This window comes from Lissotriton helveticus, chromosome 5_1, assembly GCF_964261635.1.
Source record: "Lissotriton helveticus chromosome 5_1, aLisHel1.1, whole genome shotgun sequence".
Classification (NCBI taxonomy): Eukaryota; Metazoa; Chordata; class Amphibia; order Caudata; family Salamandridae; genus Lissotriton; species Lissotriton helveticus.
The window spans coordinates 481,803,737-481,821,603 of NC_136065.1; positions in this window are offsets into that span (position 1 = coordinate 481,803,737).

A 17,867-nucleotide genomic window follows, 5' to 3' on the forward strand; every position below is an offset into this window, starting at 1 on the left:
AGCACCAGTTGAGTACTTTTAGCCTCTGTTATTTATGTATGTATTTATATATGGTTTAAGAACCATACAATGAACTTACAGTATTATTTTGTTCTACTATTTATACTGTATGCATTATATTTTACAACCAGTTTTACAATTGTAACAGTTCATTTCTTATGCTGGAGAAAGAAGACTTCAATAAATCCTTTTATTGAAAACGCCCATCTTTCTACTTTCTCTGCACCTCTAGTGAAACGAAGCATGCACGATTGACTGACTGAGTGAAACATCTATCTATTGTTTCCACGACTCTGAAGATACGTTTTATCTTGGGGAAACAAAGTTGTCATGTTTATGCGGTTGTCAGAGACTAATCCCTTCTTGTGAATTCGAGACAGTTTCTAGTGACCTCTAAGCTAGCTGGCACACACAATTAAGTCTAGTACATTCGATAGAGACCTAGTCGACCTCAGTCCTACGTCTAATCTATAGGATATACTATTCCAATGCGCAGAGCCTATTGGGAATATAGGAACTACACTACACCAGCTCATGCATAATCGACAGAGTGCCTGCATATTTTATCTTTAAATAACAGATGCTTTGGCTCACATCAGCTCCCCAAAAAAACTGCAACACTGCGAGAGGAGCACCATGGTGACGGGCATCTGTATAGATTTTGTATGGCACAGAACGTACGTACTAAGTCTTTTGTCATACTATATGTGATCAGAACTGTTTCCAACCTGGACTTTTCTGTTGCAAGTAATTTCCAGATATTAGATCTGTTCATTTAATGAAAGCATGCAAAGACTATACCTCCAAAAAAGCAATCGAAAGTCAGTTGACAGACCATATGTGCAAACGTGTTGTCATGCTCAAACAGGGTAGAATGGCATCAGGGGTAAATAATTTTTTATTGAAACATATTTTATTTAACAAGGATGTACATTTCTGGAGTTCCTAAAATGACAAGCACTACCTGCACGGTATAACTGATTACATTACTAATGAAGTTCATTTTTGTTTCAAATTGTGCTGGAATAGAAGACTCCTAATGGCTTTTGCTAATGCCGGTAATGCAGTAAATTTCCTGCTCTATATCTCAGCATAAGTTATATTCATATGTCAGATTCTTCAATCAGCTTAATATCAAATTGTTTTCGGTCTGCAACTAAAGGCTCTTTGTTAGAAGCGGCTGTCTCTAGTTGGCAGAGGTATACACTTCTGACAAATAGGGACACACCTTTTCTAGTCAGGGCAATGGGATCACACACTTAGATAACCCCTGCTCACCCCCTTGGTAGCTTGGCAAAGCAGACAGGCTTATCTCAGAGGCAGTGCGTTAAGCATTGATGACCACATACAGTAATAAAGTGAATACACTACAAATGGACACAACACAGTAGTATTATAAAAATAAGGATTTTTATATAAGGCTTAGCACAAGACCAAATAACGACAAAGATATACCACAATCTTAATAAATACTCTTGGAAGGAAAAATAATAGTTCAAGCGTAGTTTCTTCTTAGCACAAAGTCTTTAGTATCAAAAGCAACTCTTCTTCTCTAAAACACAGTTCTTGGCAACAATGTAACCCACACGGTAGTCACATGACGTCGAGGCAAAGTTAGTCCAAAGGTTCAGCGTCGACCGCGAGGAGCGCTACGTCGAGCCCGGAGTCGCACAGACCCCCACAACACAGTACCTTGGAAAAGTGAAGCACTCGATGATCAGCGGCGTCGAGATGTCCGGCGTCGCGCCTTCGGCGTCGATCGGGCCTCGGAGTCGGGGCGATCTGCAGCGGCGTCGACCGAAGTCAGGCAGGAGCAGCGCTCACGAGGTGAAGCAGGATACGGCGTCGTCGAGGTCGATGTTGCAAGAGTGAGCAGCGCTCACGGCGTCGAGAGGACTCGATGTTGATGCGATCAGCAGCGGCGTCGACACAGGGTCACTTGGAGCTGGAGCCAAACTCGCTACTCACTGGCGTCGCTACTGGCGTCGATCGGGCCCGGCGGCCGGCGTCGAAGGTGCGGGACACTGGAGCCGTTACTCACGATGTCGAGCTGGATTCGGCGGCGTCCGTCGGCGTCGAGATTGCTGGATTCTTCAGAGGTGCTGGATTTCAGGTTCCAGCAACAAGCACTTTTAACAAATAGATGAAGTCCTTTAGCCCTGTGACTTCAACAGGAGACTGGCACTTCTTCCAGCCCTTGGAGATTTTCTTGAGCAAAGTTTGAGAGTACACACTCAGTTCCTCTCTCCTGGTTTCTTGGCAAAAATAAAGAAGCAACTGCAGGATTCCCCCAACAAACAGCACTCTGGCAGAAGGGGTAGGCAGTCCTTGGATCAGCAGGCTTCTTGTCCTTGGTTCAGGTTTCCTTGTCAGAAGTGATCTAAATTCTTGGTTCAGGGGTCCTTCTTTTATACCCCTTTTTGGCTTTGATCCCTTTGTCCATGCAGGGGAATTTCCCCCCATCTTGGGTTTGTTGTGGGTGTTGCCAGGCCGAAGCACCTGGCCTATTCACTGTGCAGGGCAGAGTCTTCAGCCGCCCAGCAGGAGCGGAGCCAGCATTGTCACTGGCAGGGGCAGGGCCATCAGTTGCCCGGCAGGAGGTGGGCCAGGAAAGTCCCAGGCAGGCACAGAGTCATCAGTCGCCTGGCAGGGGGGCGGAGCCAGCATTGTATCAGGCAGGGCAGGCTATCAGGAGCTACTCTTCCCCTACTCTCAATGCAAATGCCCCACTCATCCCACACTGACTCATTCAGACCTCTGGAGCCACCCAGCTCCTGTCACACGCACACCAGAACCAGCAGAGACCGGTAGACAGTTAGACAAGAAAATAGCTACTTTCTAAAAGTGCTATTTTCAAACACAGAGTCCAAAAACCATCCACACAAACGGATGCGTTATTAAACCCTGAGTTCAGGGATACCAAACTCGACATTGCACCATGCTCCCCGAGCCCGCTAGGATTATAGCATTAATAATCCTGGCAGCCCATTCTAACTGATGGAGAGCAGGTTACCTTACAATAGTGAAAAACGAATATGGCTGTAATTCACTATTAGGACATGCCAACCTTGTCAGGCTTGTCCTACCTTATGCTTACAATGCACCCTGCCCTTGGGCCTACCATAGGGGTGACTAACATGAAGTTAAGGGAAGGTTTAGGGACTGGCAAGTAGGTGTACTTGCACAGTCTGCGTTACAGTACCAGACTGCACGTGGTCTAGCAATGGTAGACCTTCAGACATACTTTTACTAGGCCGCTCTTGTGGGTGGCACAACACGTGCTGCAGGCCCACTAGCAGCATTTGTATTTACAAGCCCTGGCACTCCTGTGCACTCTACTAGGGACTGACAGTAAACCAAATAGGCCAAACATGGAATTCAATCAATACAGCAATTTCACATAGGGAGCACTTGCACTGTGGCACTGATCAGCAGTGGCACTGATCAGCAGTGGCACAGTGCCCAAAGCATTTACCAGCAAAAACATCGTAAACAGAGGAGGCAAACAGAAAAAATGGAGGAGAGACTCATGCCAATGATGCCAGGTCTAACACGTGTCCCCTCCAGCTGAAATGTGGGGAGAACTATCCTTACCCTAGGGAGTCCTCATCACTAAGGCGGAAAAATCTGGACAGACCATCAGCATTGGCGTGATCTGTGCCAGGGCGGTGGTCCACCGTGAAGTCCATCCCCTGTAGGGAAATGGACCACCTCAACAGCTTTGGATTCTCACCCCTCATCTGCATCAACCATCTGAGGGGCCTGTGGTCTGTCTGAACCCGGAAGTGAGTCCCAAACAGGTAGGGTCTTAGCTTCTTCAGCGCCCAGACCACAGCAAATGCTTCTCTCTCTATCGCACTCCACCTCTGTTCCCTGGGAAGTAACCTCCTACTGATGAAGGCTACAGGTAAGTCTCGGCCCTCTTCATTCACCTGAGCTAGAACAGCCCCCACGCCATGCTCTGAAGCGTCCGTCTGGACAACAAATTCTTTAGAAAAGTCGGGTGCCTGGAGTATGTGTGCTGTGCACATTGCAGTTTTCAGGGTTTCAAAGGCCGTCTGACAGGCGTCAGTCCAGATCACAAGTCGTGGCTGCTTCCTGGAAGTCAAGGGGTGCACAATGTTACCATAATCCTTGACGAACCTCCTGTAATAACCTGTGAGACCCAAGAAGGCTCTCACCTGAGTCTGGGTTTTGGGCGGTGCCCATGCCAGGATGGTATCAATCTTGGGTTGCAGGGGGGCCACCTTGCCGCTCCTTACTTGGTGCCCCAAGTACACCACTGAACCATGCCCAATCTGGCACTTACTGGCTTTGATTGTGAGGCCTGCTCTGCGCAGGGCCAACAACACTTCCTGGAGGTGGTGCAAGTGTTCCTCCCAGCTGGCGCTGAACACTGCGATGTCGTCCAGGTAGGCGGCACTGAAATCCTCCAGTCCAGCCAAGACCTGGTTGACCAACCTCTGGAAGGTGGCAGGGGCATTCTTCATCCCAAAGGGCATAACCCGGAATTGGTAGTGCCCATCTGGTGTGGAGAATGCTGACCTCTCCTTTGCCCCATCAGTCAACGCGATCTGCCAGTACCCAGACGTTAGATCAAACGTACTAAGGTACCGGGCAGCCCCTAACCGATCTATGAGCTCATCAGCTCTGGGGATGGGGTGCGCGTCAGTCTTTGTGACTGAATTGAGTCCTCGGTAATCCACACAGAACCGAAGTTCCGGTGAAGCACCAGGCGCTGCAGCCTTTGGGACCAAGACCACTGGGCTGGCCCAAGGACTGCTAGAGGACTCAACCACCCCTAAGGCAAACATTTTGGAGACCTCCTCCTTGATGTATGCTCTGACTTTGTCAGTCACTCTGTAAGCCTTGTGCTTGACAGGAGTGCTGTCCCCGGTGTCCACATCATGGACACACCACTGAGTGACACCAGGAATCAAGGAAAACAGATCAGGGAATTGTCCCAACAATTGGCGACAATCCTGCTGCTGTTCAGGGGTCAGTGTGTCAGAGAGGACAACACCATCCACTGACCCATCTTGCTCTTTTGCAGACAGGAGGTCAGGAAGAGGCTCACTCTCCTCCTCCATTCCAGCATCTGTAGCTAGGAGCATGCCCACTTCGGACCTTTCTAAGTGGGGCTTTAAACGGTTGACATGCAGGACCCGCAAGGGGTTCCTGGGAGATTCCAAGTCCACCATGTAGGTGACATCGCTCTTCTTCTCCACAACCTTAAATGGTCCAGTCCATCTGTCCTTGAGCGCACAAGGTTCCACAGGGGACATGACCCAAACTTTTTGTCCAGGCTGAAGCTCTACCAGAGTGGCCTTCTGGTCGTACCACCGCTTCATCTCCTCCTGGCTGGCCTCCAGATTTGCCTGAGCAAGATCTCTGAAGCGCCTAGTCTGGTTCCTAAAGGCCAGCATGTAACTGTATACATCCTGGGGAGGTTTCTTGGGAGATTGCTCCCAGCCTTCTTTGACCAGACTCAAAGGTCCTCTTACCGGGTGACCATACAAGAGCTCAAAGGGGCTGAACCCTAGAGACTTTTGTGGCACCTCACGGTAAGCAAACAACAGGCATGGCAAGAGGACGTCCCATTTACGCCTCATTGGTTCTTCAAGACCCATAATCATGCCTTTACGGGTACGGTTGAATCTTTCAACCAACCCATTACCTTGAGGGTGGTAAGGAGTGGTGAACTTGTAAGTCACCCCACACTCCTTCCACAAAGACTTCATATAGTTGGAAATGAAGTTGGTGCCCCGGTCTGACACCACCTCTCTGGGGAACCCCATACGGGAAAAAACACCCATCAGTGCCCGTCCAACCACGGGGGCCGTCACCGTTCTGAGAGGGATGGCTTCCGGGTACCGTGTGGCATGGTCCACCAAGACCAGGATGAACCTGTTGCCCAGGGCTGTCTTGGGGTCCAGGGGCCCAACAATGTCAATCCCCACCCGGTCAAAGGGGGTACTGACCACGGGAAAAGGTTGGAGGGGAGCCTTCTGCTTCCGCCCGCTTTTCCCACTTGCCTGGCAAGTTTGACAGGTCTTGCAATGGATATCTGTATCCCTTCTCACCTGAGGCCAATAAAAATGGGTGACAAGCCTGTCATAGGTCTTGTCCTGCCCCAGATGTCCAGCTAAAGGAACGTCATGAGCCAAACCCAGTAGGAAGGCTCTGAAGCGCTGGGGTACCACCAGCACACGGGCTGACCCAGGCTCAGCAGCCTTAGGCTCGCTATACAGGAGGTCGTTCTCCCAGTAAACAAAATGTGACCCTGACTGATCACCTGAGGTTTGGGCTGAGGCCTGCTGCCTCATACCCACAAGAGAAGGGCACACTTTCTGTTCTGCACAGAATTCTTTTCTGGAGGGACCACCATCCTGCTGCCAGTGGGTCAGCTCGGGCAGGTCTCCCAGTTCAGCAACTTGTTCACCTGTGGGTTCCAGGGCATACCCCTCAAGGTTTGCCTCCTCCTGGACCACGGGAACCATGGGGGACGGTTTCCCGCGCCCCCTGACTCTTCTCTTCACAGCTGGGTCCTGGGCCATACTTTCAGGCTCCAGAACACCATCAACACCCTTACTTGCTGTCATCGATCGAGTGGTTGCACACTCCCACTCTGGCACACCCAACATTTTCAAATGTGTCTCCCTCTCCACCTTAGCCCAAGGGGAGTCTTCTAAATCATTGCCCAGGAGACAATCAACAGGCATGGCGGGCCTTACAGCAACTTGAAGAGTACCTGAAACTCCCCCCCATTCAAAGGAAACTTGAGCTACCTCACACTCTCTCTGGGAGTTGTCAGCAGCTATCACAGGGTAGAATGCGTGGGGAACAACCTGCTCTCTGGACACCAAGTGACACTTGACAGCTGTCACACTCGCTCCGGTGTCTCTGAGAGCTTCCACTCTATGGCCATTAATGGTCACCCACTGCCTATATTTCTTAGTGTTACTAGGCAGCGGGGGTGGAGGGACCAATTCCATGTCTCCTAGAGAGACCAGGGACATCTCTGCGGGACCCTCCCTACCATGGGCAACCATCTCCTCCCCTCCCAGGGCTACACTCGCCAACTGACGGGGGGCGGCACAGGGTGGTGCACTAAAGTTCTTCAAGGGACACTGGGGATCATAAAACCGGTGTCCCACCTGCTTACAAGCGAAGCAGGTCATTGGGCCCCTACGAACAGGTTTATCTGTCGGGGCCTCTGATTTCTTCTCTGGGGGAGGCTGGGAACCCTTCCCTTGGTTCCCTTGGGGATTACTTTGGGGCCCTTTCTGGAACTCCCTCTGTTTACCCTTGTCCCCCCCACTCTTCTGCTGGGGACCCTGCCCACCTTTGGCTGAGTCTCCCACTGGACCCTTGTGGACCCTGGTACTGACCCAGCGGTCCGCCTCCTCAGCAAGTTTTCTAGGGTTAGATATCTTGCTATCAATAAGGTGCTGGCGCAGCTCTGGAAAACAGTTATTAGACAAGTGCTCCCAAGCAAACAAATCATAAAGAGCATCATAACTTTCCACTTTGCTGCCCTTTACCCAACCATCCATGGCTCTGCAAAAATATGACACATATTCCACCCACGTGGTACCAGGCAACTTCTTACATTCTCTAAAGGCCTGTCTGTACTTTTCTGGGGTTAGGCCATACCTTAACATTAAAGCATCTTTCATATGAGTATAAGACATCCTATCCTCAACAGGCATGTCTAACAGGGTATCTCTTCCCTCATTCACAAAGCGACCCCACAACCCCGCTCCCCAATCCTTCTCAGGGACCCGGTGGGCCAACAATGCTAACTCATATGCTTTAAACCATTGACCAATATCCTCATTCTTCTGAAAATCTTTGATCACATCTTTGGGAAAATAAAACCTACTTTCTGCAGGCACAGATGGGATGCTGCCACCAGAGGGATTCATAGTCATAGTCAAGAATCTTTATTCGGTGATTAAAAAAACACCATAAAAGCACACATATATATACATAGATAAGAGAAACATTAAATATTAGTCAAGATCCTTGTACATAATGAATACAATAAAAATCCCAACATACCGGGCCATAAATTTAAAACATAAAATCCCAGGTCTTTCATTCCTCTCCCCTCGTCATCCTTAATCGAACCGCCACCTTGATAAAATTCATAACACAACATAAGGTTAGCGGGTCGGAAGCTTTTTGCAGATAGACTAAAGCGTCCCTGGCATGTTCCAATTGGGCTTTTTTTAAGATATTTACTAGAAATCTACGCCTGGGCATAGAAAAATAGGGGCAGAGCAAAATAAAATGAAGGGAATCCTGCGGAGACCGATTGTCGCAGCCGCAGGGTCCCTTCTGCTCAATTGACATGGTAAAACCTGCTGGAGAGGCCAACATAAAAGGAAGTAAGTTCAATCTAAAGCGACACATAAGAAATCTGTCCTGTGTGTTATACACAAGATACAGATAGGGCTCCATACCCTCCACACTCTTCACCAAGTTATAAGCCCTCACGGACTTTTTCTCTCCTTCGACCTCCGCACGGCATTGGGTTTTCCGCTCTAGGAAAATTTCCCCTACTTGTTTCTTGTGCTGTGCTAAGATGGTTGTGGGGTTCCTGAAGAGATTTCCAAACCCTAAATCTTCAAGAGTGTTTCTCACATATTTAAGCCAAGGGATGCGCATGCAGTGAGTCCTACCCAAGCAGTCCAACAAAATTTCTCTGCTTAAGTGTGCATCTGGGTTTGCCCAAATTTTTAGCCACGCCACAATTGGCCTAAGTTTTAATAAGTCAACCAGGTGTGGCCTCCCTAGCTCCCTATGAGCTATGTATCCAGCAGTACTAGGTGGTACCCTCAGGATAGATTTCAGGTGTCTGTTTTCTTCCTGTTCAATTCTAGCAGTATTTACAAAGCCCCAAACTTCTGCCCCGTAGCTTACTTTAGAGCATGTTATGGAGCCGTACAGGTTCATCACCTGTTCCGGACTCCATCTGCCCAGCCTCCTACCATAACCGGCTATAGCCCCATTGGAGGCAATCATTTTATTACAGCGTTCTGCCACCAAGGAGTTGAATTGAAGAGCACCATCAAAGGTTACTCAGAGATAGGAGAACGTTTTGACCTCCTCTAAGCGATGGGTACCTATTGTGTAAGCGGATTTAGAAGAAGGTTTTTTGCCTGCCAGGAGCACGTAAGACTTACTTAAGTTGACAGATAGGTCCAGGTCACTCATAAACTTGACGAACCCATCTATCAAAATTTGCAAGCTTCGGGGTGTACGCGCAAGCAAGACCGCGTCGTCTGCATAGAGCAGGACAGGGATATGCCGCGACCCGACCCTTGGGGAATCTGATTTTAAACCCAAAAGAAACTGCTCCAGATTATTAATGTAAAGGGAGAACAGAAAAGGGGCAAGGATACAGCCTTGTCTGACTCCACTTTTGCATGAAAAGGAGTCAGACAGTCCACCCTCCCTATTAAATCTTACTTTAGCCGTAGTATCGCTATGCAGCTCTCTTAATATGGTGATTAGACCACTCTCGATCCCCAAGCCTGCCATCATGTCCCACAACTTCCCTCTATTGACGTGGTCGAATGCTGCTGCCAGGTCAATGAATCCCATATAAATGGGTTCATCACTGGCCAGAGTGTATTTGGCAGTCAGCATATATAGGTTCAGGCATTGATCGCTGGTGGACCTCCCTGCCCTGAACCCATATTGAGTGTCCGAGAAGATATTATTCTCTTCGGTCCACTCGGACAATCTATTCAAAATTGCCCTTCCCAAAAGTTTAGCCGAAACGTCAATCAGGGAAATAGGCCGATAACACCTAGGATCGTCCTTATTGCCCTTTTTAAAAATTGGCACAATGATCGCTTTAGACCATGATGGGGGGAGACCACAGGAGATAGCAGTGTTTAAGACCCTAGTCATCAAGGGGGCCCATAGGTCTATATTGCTAAGAAAGAGGTCAGGGGGAATTCCGTCCGGACCCGGGGCTTTGTTCTTAGTTAGACTCTCCATCCCTACCATGATCTCCTTAAGAGTGAATACTACCGGGGGAGCCTGGCTTAGATTTGCTGATGGCTCTACAAAAATACCCGGTTCGTGGTTATACAAACTCCTAAAGTGGGTAACCCACTGCTCTGGTAGGATATTGGCCCCTATTTCCGGAGAATCATTTTCTAAAAAGGTCGGTTTATTAATGATTCTCCAGAACCCCGCTAGGTCCCTTCTTTCCCCTGCCTCTCTCAAATCTGCCCAAGCTTCTGCCTGCAGGGTGAGTTTCCTCCATTTGGTCTCTTTTCTGTATTTCTCTCTGCTTGCCCTAATTTTCTGTGGATCCCGTGGTTTTGACTTAAGATGGCATTTCAGTTCCCTCAGTGCTTTAGAACAATTCTGATCAAACCACCGGGGATTGACCAGGTTGCGTATGGGCGCAGTGGTCCTTAATAGTCCATCTATCAGCTTTACAATATGGTCAAACGTTTCTAGTAATCTTGTGCCCTGTACTTCCAGGTCCAAACAGTCGTTTATGGCCCGCAGACCCTTGTTGCTCAAGTTTTTATAAAATTTTACCCCATCTATTCTAGACCACTTCAGTCTCCTGCCTTGATCGGTGACCCTCTCCCCAATTAAGCGGTGGGCATTGGCTCCTGAACCAGCCCTATATATAAGCATTAAAACAAGCGGGTTATGGTCACTGAAGCTGTTCCAGTCTATCCCTACACTAGTTACTTTGTTAACCAGGGATCTCGAGGCCAAAATGTAATCTATAATAGATGAACAACCCCTGCCTTTAAAAGTTGGTGGGAGTGTGCCGTCTCTAAAGGCCTGTCTGTACTTTTCTGGGGTTAGGCCATACCTTAACATTAAAGCATCTTTCATATGAGTATAAGACATCCTATCCTCAACAGGCATGTCTAACAGGGTATCTCTTCCCTCATTCACAAAGCGACCCCACAACCCCGCTCCCCAATCCTTCTCAGGGACCCGGTGGGCCAACAATGCTAACTCATATGCTTTAAACCATTGACCAATATCCTCATTCTTCTGAAAATCTTTGATCACATCTTTGGGAAAATAAAACCTACTTTCTGCAGGCACAGATGGGATGCTGCCACCAGAGGGATTCAATTCTAACTCTTTAGCTCTGAGCTCCAACTCCCTCATCCTGGTATCACGCTCAAAAGCTAACTTCTCTCTTTCAAACTCTAACCTTTTGATCTCCATATCAGCTTCTCTCCTGCCTCTTGCATTCTCTATTTCCAACTGCCCATCTATCGTAAGTTTTGCCATCTCCATGTTGTATGCTCGCTCTTTCGCCCTTTCTTCTCTTTCTTCAGGAGAAAGACCTTTGGAGGAATCACTGCTGCCAGGAGAGGATGCGGGCCCATTCACTGGCACCTCCTCCTCCCCTTCCCCTGTCGGTACCACCACCGGATCAGAGGAATCTCTGGCCTCTAACCAGGCCTGCAATGCTTTGAGATAATCTGGCCTCCTTGAAATGCCTGGGGTAGGAACTTGCAACTGCTTGCAAAAGGATTTCAGCTTCTTTAACGGGTAGTCGTTCATCTTACTCCTATCAAATTCCTCCACAACAACAGGTGTAGTGCCTCCAGCATTACTCATGGTCAAAACTGGCAGTTTCAAAAATCAAGCTCCAGGAAATTTGGAGAACAAAAATAGAATATCCAACCAAAACAGATTGTGGCTGCGCGATGGTCCGCTTTCACTATGTAGCGTACACTAATCACTGCACATGGGTCATAAATGCAAAGTTCAAATCCTCACCACTGACCCACCAATGTTAGAAGCGGCTGTCTCTAGTTGGCAGAGGTATACACTTCTGACAAATAGGGACACACCTTTTCTAGTCAGGGCAAGGGGATCACACACTTAGATAACCCCTGCTCACCCCCTTGGTAGCTTGGCAAAGCAGACAGGCTTATCTCAGAGGTAGTGCGTTAAGCATTGATGACCACATACAGTAATAAAGTGAATACACTACAAATGGACACAACACAGTAGTATTATAAAAATAAGGATTTTTATATAAGGCTTAGCACAAGACCAAATAACGACAAAGATATACCACAATCTTAATAAATACTCTTGGAAGGAAAAATAATAGTTCAAGCGTAGTTTCTTCTTAGCACAAAGTCTTTAGTATCAAAAGCAACTCTTCTTCTCTAAAACACAGTTCTTGGCAACAATGTAACCCACACGGGAGTCACACGACGTCGAGGCAAAGTTAGTCCAAAGGTTCGGCGTCGACCGCGAGGAGCGCTACGTCGAGCCCGGAGTCGCACAGACCCCCACAACACAGTACCTTGGAAAAGTGAAGCACTCGATGATCAGCAGCGTCGAGATGTCCGGCGTCGCGCCTTCGGCGTCGATCGAGCCTCGGAGTCGGGGCGATCTGCAGCGGCGTCGACCGAAGTCAGGCAGGAGCAGCGCTCACGAGGTGAAGCAGGATACGCTGTCGTCGAGGTCGATGTTGCAAGAGTGAGCAGCGCTCACGGCGTCGAGAGGGCTCGATGTTGATGCGATCAGCAGCGGCGTCGACACAGGGTCACTTGGAGCTGGAGCCGAACTCGCTACTCACTGGCGTCGCTACTGGCGTCGATCGGGCCCGGCGGCCGGCGTCGAAGGTGCGGGACACTGGAGCCGTTACTCACGATGTCGAGCTGGATTCGGCGGCGTCCGTCGGCGTCGAGATTGCTGGATTCTTCAGAGGTGCTGGATTTCAGGTTCCAGCAACAAGCACTTTTAGCAAATAGATGAAGTCCTTTAGCCCTGTGACTTCAACAGGAGACTGGCACTTCTTCCAGCCCTTGGAGATTTTCTTGAGCAAAGTTTGAGAGTACACACTCAGTTCCTCTCTCCTGGTTCCTTGGCAAAAATAAAGAAGCAACTGCAGGATTCCCCCAACAAACAGCACTCTGGCAGAAGGGGTAGGCAGTCCTTGGATCAGCAGGCTTCTTGTCCTTGGTTCAGGTTTCCTTGTCAGAAGTGATCTAAATTCTTGGTTCAGGGGTCCTTCTTTTATACCCCTTTTTGGCTTTGATCCCTTTGTCCATGCAGGGGAATTTCCCCCCATCTTGGGTTTGTTGTGGGTGTTGCCAGGCCGAAGCACCTGGCCTATTCACTGTGCAGGGCAGAGTCTTCAGCCGCCCAGCAGGAGCGGAGCCAGCATTGTCACTGGCAGGGGCAGGGCCATCAGTTGCCCGGCAGGAGGTGGGCCAGGAAAGTTCCAGGCAGGCACAGAGTCATCAGTCGCCTGGCAGGGGGGCGGAGCCAGCATTGTATCAGGCAGGGCAGGCTATCAGGAGCTACTCTTCCCCTACTCTCAATGCAAATGCCCCACTCATCCCACACGGACTCATTCAGACCTCTGGAGCCACCCAGCTCCTGTCACACGCACACCAGAACCAGCAGAGACCGGTAGACAGTTAGACAAGAAAATAGCTACTTTCTAAAAGTGCTATTTTCAAACACAGAGTCCAAAAACCATCCACACAAACGGATGCGTTATTAAACCCTGAGTTCAGGGATACCAAACTCGACATTGCACCATGCTCCCCGAGCCCGCTAGGATTATAGCATTAATAATCCTGGCAGCCCATTCTAACTGATGGAGAGCAGGTTACCTTACAATAGTGAAAAACGAATATGGCTGTAATTCACTATTAGGACATGCCAACCTTGTCAGGCTTGTCCTACCTTATGCTTACAATGCACCCTGCCCTTGGGCCTACCATAGGGGTGACTAACATGAAGTTAAGGGAAGGTTTAGGGACTGGCAAGTAGGTGTACTTGCACAGTCTGCGTGACAGTACCAGACTGCACGTGGTCTAGCAATGGTAGACCTTCAGACATACTTTTACTAGGCCGCTCTTGTGGGTGGCACAACACGTGCTGCAGGCCCACTAGCAGCATTTGTATTTACAAGCCCTGGCACTCCTGGTGCACTCTACTAGGGACTGACAGTAAACCAAATAGGCCAAACATGGAATTCAATCAATACAGCAATTTCACATAGGGAGCACTTGCACTGTGGCACTGATCAGCAGTGGCACAGTGCCCAAAGCATTTACCAGCAAAAACATCGTAAACAGAGGAGGCAAACAGAAAAAATGGAGGAGAGACTCATGCCAATGATGCCAGGTCTAACACTCTTCTTCCCAATTTCAATTTCATAATGGCTACAACGGTACACTCATTCATTACACAAATGATTGGGGCTTAAAGGTGGACACACCACACGACCTAAGGGGATGTCCATGTGTCTATTTTCAAAAATAGAAAAGGTTAACTGTGGTTCTGATTCTGTGGAGTGTGCCTGAGCCTCCGATTACAGGCCTGACCTAGAGAACTTGGGGCAGGAGTGGTGTCAGCAAAAGGCGATTCAGGAGTCCATAGGCGCAGTCAAGGCGGAACGCGTGCCTGATCAAGACTCCTTGGAAACTCTAATGCACAGGAGTGCCGTTCCTGTGAGTTTTTGGCAGTGGCTAACAGATCGAGCCAAGGTTCTCCCCGATTCACAGACGAGACCATGTGCCACTCTGGGAGTAGCTGCAACTTGTGATCAGCAAGGCGTCAACAGCTGATTTAGTCTGCCCTAATGTTTAAAGATCGTGATTGGTGTTGGGTCGGAAAAGACCTTTGCATGGTGAGAGACGTGTTCTCCTGCCCGGAGTGCCCAACTGTATTGTTGCTGGATCTCTAGTGCAGATTTTTTTCGTAGATGAACACGATTCATATGTGTGCACCAGGACATAGGCCTGTCTCACGGATTTCTGTCTTGTTGGACTGGAAAGGGTGCTCAAAGCACTACCCTCATCGTGGTGGAAGGCTATCACTTTCCCCAGGAGTTAAACAGCATAAGCGTTTGGTGGCAGCATGCCATGTAGCGAACAAGTGCATTTCACCCTGTCACTGTGGAGTGAATCATACAGGTTCACTCATCTTTTTAAACGTTCAGCTGCTGTGTGTTTAACTCACCCATGGCCTACATCAGGTTGATGTGGAAGTGCGCGAGTGCTTGCAAGGAATACTCTTCACCTACGGTGAAGGGCGCACATGGTAAATGTGTGTGCTGGCAGGGTGTGCTTTTAAAGTAACAAACTGATGCAGTACAGAAAGACTGCAGTACTGTGTGTGCAGCGTGTTGTGTGTGCTGCATGTGGCAATCCTGGTGGTAGCATGAGGACAGCTGTTCTAGCCAGCGAGTGTGCTGTGAATGTAACCTGAGTGCAGGAGTCCCTGCACTTGTACATAACATGGATAACTTTGTGTTCCATTTTGAGAATCCCTATGCTGGGTGGGACAAGCAATAGATGAGGGGAGAGCCAGGCTCTTCCTGTGCATTTCAAAGGTGTCTTTGATTCAATGAAAGATCACAAGGAAAGGGGCTTGAACACATCTCACAGAGGAGAAGTTGATAAGAGAATATAAGAATAGGGTTGACGTCCTTCTCTGCAGCTGACATCCAGGTGTGAACTCAGGTCACTCCCATAAATCTTGTTGTGGGTTAATCAGCTTTGGAGTGCTGCTTGCTGTGGCAGACCTCCGTCAGGAGGAATAAGAAAAGGGAGAGACGTCTATTTCAAAGAAGCCAAACCCCAGCACAAAAACCTCAAAGGTCCAGATCCTGAATCAGTTTTTTGTTTCTGAAGAAGAACTAGAAGCATGGGTGTCTAAGACCCAAAACGTTGGCATCTGCTCTGCAAGACTTCTGCCTGTGACCAGAACTAGGGGTACCACCTGCAAGTCTCCCTGCTTGGTGAAGGGATATTGCCCAGGGAAGCCAAGATCCCCTGGTGCCTGGAGCACCAGAGCTTACCTGCTCGCCAAGACTGGTGTGACCATGAGGAAGAGAGAGCGTTGGAGGGCGAGAGGACAAGAGGGGCACCCTGACATGAGAAATGTGCGAGTAATCCAGCCCTGCGCCTATCAGGCCACATGCGTGTGTTGGACTTCATTGGTGACCTCGTATGCCGGGAGGGGCCACCGTGAACTGAGTAGAGGAGCGCAGTGGGAGAAACCCGCTCCCTGCACTGATCGGGCTGTTGCCCATGTGCTGCACTAGATGTGTGAACCCTTATGCCAGGAGAGGCCACAGCTGATTGATTAAGGATAGTTACGGGAGAAACCAGTCTCCGCACTGATCGGACCGTTGCCAGTGTGTCAAACTAACTGGGCGACCTTGTATGATAAAAGGAGCTGCCACTGCGTGGAATAATGCCTGTAGCAGGAGGAACCTGAACCTGCTCCAATCGAGCCATTGCCAATGTGCTGAGGTGGCTTGGCGACCCCATATTCGAAGAGGAGCTGCTGTGGTTATCCACATGAGGCTAGCGTGGCCGAAGTGGCAACCCAGCATGCCAGGTGGGGCCGCCGGAGATGCTGAGACCTCAGACTTCGGTCCATGGATCGCACTCTCCCCGGCGGCTCCACCATGCTGTGTGCTGCCTGCCAGCCCCTCCGTTGCAGGGTTCGAATCCACCCTGATTCTGGTACTTGCGCCGCATCGCACCTGATCGTGTCTCATTTCCCTCTGTTTTGACTCTTTACTCTGCCGTCTGTTTTATGAATCCCCACTGCTTGACCCTTTAATGTGCCTGATTGTGTCTTATTTCCTCTGTTTACTCTCACTCCGCTGTTGGTTTATTCACCATTATTTGACCCTCACTCTGCTGTTTGCTTAATACCCTCTGTGGTACTCTTGTACTTGCCCCTCCACTGTTGCCCATTTCCCCTTCTTCCTGTCGTTCTTCTCCCTTTCCCGCTGCGTCGTCCACCTGTGACCCCACCCACTGACCGCCCTACCCCCGCTTCCCAGCCACTCGTCCCCCCCTACATAATGGTGGTGCGCCGCTGGTGCGCCAAAGGCGTGCCTAAGGCAAGCCTGTCTGCACCTGTCACCGACCGTGACCAGCGCCATGACCCCTGGTTCTCCCAGGCCTCACCGCTAGAACTCAACCACCCTCCACGCACTCCACCCCGTTAGACACGCCGACTGCGCAAGATCCCTGCCGAACAACACCCACGGGCAGTTCACGTGCAGACACTACCGCAAATCCTTCACCATCGACAGAATCCCCGCGACCTCTGACGGAACGCCCGATGCACCCACCACCCAAAACCTGACCTGCATCCTACTCAACGTACACTCCCTTCACCGACACGCCATCGAAATCTGGGACCTGCTCGACACCCTCTCGCCCGACGTCGCCTTTTTCATGGAAACCTGGACCAACGCCACCTCCGGTCCCAACCTTGCCACCGCCATCCCTGATGGCTACTAGATCCAGAGAAAGAACAGCCCTCACCGCCCAGGAGGAAGACTCGCCATCGCACACAAGACCCCACTCCGCCTCTCCACATCCAGCATGAGTGAGCCCCATTTCAAACAAGTAACACCTCCACTTCCAGGACGGGGCACTCACCACCCGACTACCATCACTGAGCTCACTGCACCCCACACGATCATCTCCATGGACTACATCCTACTCTGACTTGAACTTCCACCTCGACAACGGCAACGACCCCGACTCCACTGCTCTCCTCGACAACCTCACCAACCTGGGGTTGAAACAGATCGTCAACACTCCTACCCACAGAGCGGGCCACACCCTCGACCCTATCATCGCTGGAGGAACTAACATCTGCTTCTGCCGCACCACCCAGCCCCTCTGGACCGACCACCACTGCGTCCACTTCACCTCCAACACCACCACTGCACCCAAACCCACCCTACGCCTGCCACAAAGGAACTGGAGCAAGGTCACAGAGGAACTGCTAAACACCACCCTCTTCCAAGACCTCCCCTGCGCCACCACTGACACCAACTCCGGAGCCAAGGAATTCCA